This window comes from Henckelia pumila, chromosome 3 (genome assembly GCF_033568475.1).
Source record: "Henckelia pumila isolate YLH828 chromosome 3, ASM3356847v2, whole genome shotgun sequence".
Taxonomy (NCBI): Eukaryota; Viridiplantae; Streptophyta; class Magnoliopsida; order Lamiales; family Gesneriaceae; genus Henckelia; species Henckelia pumila.
The window spans coordinates 174448778-174456696 of NC_133122.1; the positions used below are offsets into that span (position 1 = coordinate 174448778).

Here is a 7919-nt window from a genome sequence, read left to right on the forward strand (position 1 = left end):
GTCTATCATTACCGTGAGGTAAAAAAGTTTGAATTTGAAATCCTCACGTTTTGCTGTGATAATTCCTAAAATTAAAATCCACCTATCATAATATTTTAGTTTGATTAAAAATGGGTTAATATTTCCTACAAATATGATGATGTTCTATATCCGCACATTATTTTAAACACGTCTTTTACAGTTTTAAATATGGATTAAAATTTTGAAGAAGTTTCTTTTTGGAATTCAAAAATCATGTGAATTTTTTCAGCTACTAAAAAATGTTCAAACTTATAATTTTTAATTTATTATTAATTGTATATCTCAGATTTTCTCATAATTTTTTGAATAATTTTATCAATTAAAAAAATTAAACACGTCAATTTTAAGACTGATTACCATTTCATTATGACTTATACATCTTCATAAATTGCATACCATAAATATATTTTTCCGAAAACAAATTAAAGGAAATAGTAATGTCAAATAACGATGGTCAATTGATTATAATTTAAATAAAAAAAATTAAAAATAGCTGTTGAATCCTAACTTTTGATGGTAACAAAACAATAAATCGTTGTTTTAGATCGGCCGCCGCTTACATATATAACAGGTGTACAATAGAAGTCTACCGTCTTCAACATATCAGCTGACCAAAAGATATCAACTGAAATAAGCAGTATCAGCTGATCAAAGCATGTCAACCGCTACTTGTCAACCGAGCGAAACATATCTACCGGCTAAGATATCTACTGAACTCCGAAGATGTTAAGATATATACCACATTCAGGAGTCACAGATTTTCAGTTCTCGGAGAGTTGACAAAACAACTTAAATGCAAAGGACAAAGCATTTAAGGAGCCGTCTGAAAAAGTGAGAAAGCCATAAATAGCATTTAATGTGAATACACATTGAATAGACAATTAAAGGTGCTCCTTGTACAAGATATTCAGAACATATTATCACAGTTCACATATCAAAGATTGATATTTGACATCATAGATGTTTCCCATCGTTGAAAGAAGAAAAAGACGTTGGAGAAAAGTTATATATATATATATATATATATATATATATATATATATATATATAATCTTGTTCCCCTGCACACCAGTGTGCATGGATTTTGTGTGCACCCTGTGATGTTTGCGTGAACATCAAAGATGTTCTCGCGAACATCTGATTTTTTTTAGATGTTCGTGTGAACATCCCGCGGTGCACACAAAATCTCTGCACACTGGTGTGCAGTGGATCATGACTGTATATATATATATATATATATCAAAGCTTCTCTACAAGGAATATATAGTCATGCTTACAAAGATTTGCATACTTGAGCTTTTGAAACTATCTTGAATACTCGACCGCTCATTCAACCATTCACTAAAAATCTTATCCGATCTTCGAAGAGATCTTTCCAAGGGTTACTCAAATCAAGCTGTTGTTTGAAGAACACCATCTGCTACAAGGATTTGAGATTCTAAGCTTTCAAGCAGCTTAGATATTCTACATCATCAATTGAAGAAAAGTTTGATAAGAGCTTTGAATCTTATCATTGTGAATCTAGGAGTTCCATCTTGGGCATTTGATAAGTCCTAACTTGAATCGGGTGTATTGTAAGACATTTTAATAACCAAAGTCTTCTAGTGTATCCTTTTCCGTGAGGAAGAAGGGGCGACGTAGGTGAAACGACTCTAACCTCTACTTTAAATTAATTAATAAAGAAAATGCGGATTTTTAAAAATTTTGTCATGACTAGTTTGAAAATACAAAATCCCACCTGTCTCAACTCAGCAGTTCAAAAATAAAAATATATATAATAGACACCCAGAAGGAAAACAATTACGATAAACATAAGCTTTCGAAAAAAAACAACATCCAAAAGTTAAACAATTTGACTTTTACATGCCCACAAACAATTCTATAAATTTTTAAGCTTACATTTATCCAATCAACAAAAAAATGAACGACTTTAAAGCATTAAAGTATACCTTTGCGGAAGTCTAGCATAGGTTGGAGGGATGTGCCGTGTCCGCATCGCAGTCTACTCGATAGTCCTGTCCCTCAACTCAACGATAATCTAATCTGCACCAAGCAAGCGTAGTGAGTCTAATGACTCAACAAGTATAGGCAGTGAAATAACAAGGGTTAAAAATACATGTGGCAATACTTAAAGTACTGTACATATAATACTTTGAAACTTAAACTGAAAAGCTGCATGATAAATGAAAATGAGACGAACTGTAAGAAATGAACTCACGCAAACTCACCCCTTTGAACTTGGAACTTTCTTAAACTTTACTTGAAACTTTAATTCCTTTTTTGTGAATTTAGATCATTGATTGTGACTATGGTTTTGATCGATCAATGACTAAAGTACTATGCTGGCAAGGAAACCGAGTTCTTCTCGGCCCCACATTGCCCCTCTAATTTGGTAGGGAAGTCGAGATTTCTCCCAACCCCGATCTACACGTCTAATTTGGTAGGGAAGCCGAGATGTCTCCCGACCCCGATCTACACGTCTCATGTTGGCAAGTGAACCAGGGCATCCCCTGACCCATCATTGCATGTCTAAGTTACAACAAACTCACTTCATTCTTTAACTTTTACTTTCTTGACTTGGAACCTTAACTTTTCTGAAGATGCACAAGAAATGCAACAACTTGCTTAAACTTTACTCAACTCGAAGACGAGACTCACGCACACGAATATGAACTTTAGGGAATGAAAACCCAACTCAAAATATGGATATTAGGTGAGTGAGTGGCTGCCCCTAAGTTGATCACCCAACTTAGACTCTATTTTTCCTCATGCACATCTTAACCCGAGCAATCAAACCGTAAATTCCTTAACTCAATATTACCTAAACCAATTTCGATCCCGTTTGAACCGGCACTCTCTAAACACTTCAAACTAATCCAAGGACTAGGTTATGACCTCTAAATACCAACCGAGCAACCCGTTCAAAACAAATTTCCGGGCAGCCCTCACACTATCAAAATTCTTCACTAGACACCTTAACTTGAAAAATTCCTAACTTGACCAAAACTAACTTTATTCGCTCCCAAATTGAACCGACACTACCACAACATCCTAAACTTGACTTAGGACCAACCCTTACCCATCCATAGTTGGTCAAAAAGTTCAGTTTAATCAACTATCCAACAGCTCACACAATGCACATAAAAATTCTGTTTTAACCTTCTAACTTCAATGACCCTTATCCTATCCGAAACTTATCTGAATCGAGCCCAATTTGAACCGACACGATCAAAAAACCTTAAGCTCGACCTAGGACTAATCCACGCCCCGAAAAAACTTCACGAGCCCACTTCCCTGCACCCGAATCCAGCAGCCCTCAAACACCTTTTGATCAACCAAGTTCACCTACACTTCCAATTCTGACTCCATACCCATTTTGCCTCAACTCTAACCCCTTACAACCTATAAAACCATTCTTTTAACATCCCTTAGGACTTAAAACAAACATTGTCAGCCCTCAACCACACCACCATCCAAAAATTTCGAAAATGGCAAATGACATACCAAAATGCATCCAACACTTGAGCAAACAAAGAGACTAATGACTTGCAATAAAATTCTCATAACACAACTTCAAACTCCATCAAAATACATTGAAAATTTGAATTTATGCATGGTTCACTTCTGAAATTTCTGAAAAATTAGAATGCATCAAGAACTCCTCATGTCTCATATCACATTTCATCATACAACCCATTAAACTTAAAACCACATCAAATTTTCGAATTTTGCACTTCAACCCTACTGAAAATTTGTCAAATCCGAAACATTGCTTGCCAAAATCATGAGTATATCGAAATTTAACAAGAACAATAGCTTAAAAGATTAAATAGCTAGCTTGGGCCAAAGAAAAGCTTATACTTGCCTTCTAGCCAAAAAAACTTGAAGAAATGGATGGAACCAAGGCTGAAAAACGTCCAGCAGCTAAGAGTGACCTTCCATGGTGGACCTCCGGCAACGGCGGCGGTGGGAGGAGGAACGGCGGCGGCCGAAAAGCTAGGAGAAGGAGAAGCCGTCGACTTCTTGAGAAATGAGGGAGAAGAGACGTGATTTGGGGGTAGGGTTCAAGGGTTGGATTTCTTTGTGTTGAAAAAAATATGTTTTAAGTGTATATGTGTGTGTATGTAAAGGTGTATGTATGCATAGGTGGGTATGTGTGTAATTTTAAAAAGGTGTTACTTACTTTTAAAAAGTGATACTCTTTTATAACAATTCTTGCACTACACACACTATTTCTTTCAAATTCCTAGTGTTTAAAAATTCAAGTATTGAAATAAATAATTTAGATTTCGCTAGTCCGGGTTTGAAATTTTTAATTTTTGGAAAATTCTCAAGTAAGCTTCAAAATTGCCGCAAAGGCGATTTTGGTCACCCGGAAAATCTTAAAAGTAAATACTTGAATTATTTTCCTCAATTCTCACAAATTTATAACTCTTGAAATAAAATCTAGGAATTTATCGTCAAAATCCACCATCGTCGTAAGCCGGAACCGGAAGTCACTGAACTCAAGAATCTCAAGAAAATTAACTTAAATATTAAACGAATAAACATCTGAAGGAATTTAAACACTAACTTAGGTGTTAAAATCAACACTTTAAATATTTTGATGTCACAACGATAATTAAAATATTTAAATAATAGCTGAGCGGTTAAAATAATTTAAACAAACTAAATGAACGGTTAAAAGTCATTTAAATAATACAAAAACGGAATAGAAACCTTTAAAAATGACTTGGGCAGTTTAAAGCATTTAAATAAAGAATCTAGGCATTTAAAATAATTTAAAATATCTAACCGCTAAACTCACGTTATTTAAAATAAACAGGTTGGAGAACCAAAAATATTTAAATAAGTTAGACAATTAAAACCATTTAAATGAACAAACTAAATAATTAGAATCATTTAATTAAGCAGACTTAAAACCTTTTAAAATATTTGAAACAATTAAATTGCACAATAAAAATCATTTAGACAAATAAACTAAAATAATTAAAATATTAATTAAATATTTAGTACAATAAAATCATTTAAATAAATAAATCTTAAACCTTTAAAAATCTTTAAAACAATTAAGTAGTATAATAAAATATTTTAAATGAATATATTTTAAACAATTAATAATTTATTAACACATAAATAAAATAAAAAATTTAAATCAATTAAACTTAAAAATAATAATCCTAATATTTATTAAATTTAATGAATGCGATTTAGAAGGTTAGATTTTAGGTACTACAATAGGAGATTGAGTTTCAAACATCCAGAAACATATCCGTGCTTATTTACGCTACTGCATTACACTATTCCATCATTATCATCTAGCATATTAAGAGTTGTTTTCGCACTATTATAAGAAGCTCTTATACATCTAGAAAACTAACAAAAAATCGGTTGAGTGAACTAACATTTACTCAATCATATTGCATTAGAATTAAAGATTATCATAAGTGTGTATTCACCCCCCCCCTACACACGTATTCGATCCCCAACAAGTGGTATCAGAGAGGGTCTTTCTTTTAGCTATTGATATTCATCATGACTTCGCTAAATAAAATCCCTATGTTCTCTAAAGAAGATTATGATGACTGGAAAATACGTATGCAAGAACACCTTTCTGCTCGAGATGATGATATGTGGTACGTCATCATTGATGGACCCATGAAGATTCTCAAAATCAACACCGCTGTAGCCATTTCAGGAGGCGAACCGCAGATGATTGAGAAACCCAGAGCAGAATGGACTAATGAGGACAAGAAGAAAGCAAATCTTGATAACGTGGCCAAAGACATACTATACAAAATGCTGGACAAAAATATGTTTAGCAAGATCAAGACGTCTCAACTACGAAAGAAATTTTGGAAAAACTTACTCAATTATGCGAAGAAAACAATCAAACCAAGGAAAACAAACTCAATGTAGCCATTCAGATGTTTGACAATGCCAAGATGAAATCAGGAGAAACTATGGCTGAGTTTGATAAAAGATTTAGCAATATTATTTGTGAATTAATTGCTCTCGGAAAAATATACTCTAACCGTGAAATTTCTTTGAAGGTTATGCGGGCACTACTCAGAGAATGAGATGTCAAGACCATAACCATGAGGGAATCAAAGGATCTAAAAAAACTAAAGCTTCATGACTTGTATGCAGATCTCAAGGCATACGAGTTTGAACTCGAAATCAGAACAGAGGAAGAACCATCAGTATCAAACCCTACCAAGGCATTGACGTCAACCATCTAACCTCAACCGACCGAGGAAGCATCAGCAAAGAAGACAACTGAGCAGATGAGTGGCGAAGAAATGTCCCTTTTTATCAAAAGGGGCTAATTGCATCCACACCCCCTATGAAAAGTCTAAAAGACATAAAACCCCCTGTGTAAAATTAATAGCATGTTAGACCCTATGTTTTAAAAAAATTAGCATAAAAACCCCTATGAGAGGATATAAATGTGCCCGAGTTTGTATAACATAGGGGTGAAATGTGCTACATTTTAAAAAACTGAGGGATGCATTAGCCTATTAATATTTTTTAAGGAGTTTTATGCCTTTTAGACTTTTTACAGGGTGTGTGGATGCAATTAGCTCATCAAAAGGTTTGGAAAATTTATGCGAATAATAAAACAAAGTTTAAACCCTTATTATAAACAAGACCATACAGAGGATGGTCCTGCGTGTTTTAACTATGGCAAGCAAGACCACTTCATTGTAGATTGCACTAAATCAAAGAATAAAGAGAGAAAGCAGCATTATGAGAAAAAGAAAGGCAAAGAAGGAAGAAGAACGTTCCAAAAGAATAAGAAACAAAGAGTGCTAGTTGCAGATGAAGGAAAAAGCAAATGGGCAGAAACAGAGTCCGAATCAGCCGATACAGATAGCTCATCCGAAGAAAGTGAGGAAGAGCAAGTTCAATGTCTTATGGCTAACTCTCAACATGAAGAAGACGACACTGAGGTATTTGACATTAACTCGTCTGAATTTACACAATAATAACTCATTCAAGAACTTAATGAGATGACCACTGAGTATAAGAAGCTTTCTACATCATTCGAGGAAGCAAAGACAGAAAAGGCATGTCTCATTGATAAGTCAAGAGAATCTAGCTGTTTACAGAAAAAAAAACTTGACGGTCTAAGGACTAAGCTAAACCTGTTGGCTGCTGAGAATGATGATATGAAACGAGTATTCTAATCCACTTTATTTGAAAATCAAAAGTTTCTTAAAACAATCAACTCTTGGAATAATTATTCTACTTTATTGGATAAGATACATGAGAACCAGAAACAAGCATGTGATATAACCGGTCTTGGATATGGCTCAAATGAATGTACTCTTCTGAAGGAAAATACTCAATCGTATTCTAGTGGGAACGATCCTAATGTAATAAGATTCGTTCGATCTTGTACGATATATGAACATGTTGAACCTAAGATCAATGATGGACAGTCGAGTCGCTATGAGAGCAAAAGTAAGCATAAAGGACTGGGATATGTGGAGCCTAAGACTCCAAGGAAATGAGAGACATGGAATAAACCTAGACCGAATGAACAAAGAATGGGAAACCAATCTAAGTTCAGGCAGTCGAGGTTTGAACCAAGTCAATCCAAGTACAGGAATCATCGGGTGACACAAAACCAGTACTTCAATAGCATGCCTATTCAAAAACGATACAGACTGAATAACAAAGATCAAAATTTCAAACCGTACAATGTAAGATCCAGATCACACACCAGCACATATCATACACCTCGACCGACTCACTTTATTAATGCACATACGGGTAAAATCGTTAGAGTAATTCATGTGTGGGTCCCAAATGGACTAATCCAGTTTGGACCCAAATAGATAAGGGTACCATGGTTATATATTCTTCTTGCAGGAACTATCAATCTAGAAGGA

General features: G+C 34.4%; 1 long non-coding RNA gene across 3 annotated transcripts; it reads right to left on the reverse strand.

The window, feature by feature from the left end:
• Nucleotides 1-462: 462 nt before the first annotated feature.
• LOC140893102 (uncharacterized) lies at nucleotides 463-4097 on the reverse strand. Of its 3 annotated transcripts, none has more exons than XR_012153023.1 (4): nucleotides 3887-4097; nucleotides 1971-2064; nucleotides 1313-1485; nucleotides 463-844 (listed from the first exon to the last, which is right to left on the reverse strand). It is a non-coding gene; the product is annotated as an uncharacterized lncRNA (long non-coding RNA). The 3 variants fall into 3 exon arrangements; XR_012153024.1 differs by having other exon boundaries at nucleotides 1299-1485; XR_012153021.1 differs by lacking the exon at nucleotides 1313-1485.
• Nucleotides 4098-7919: the final 3822 nt, after the last annotated feature.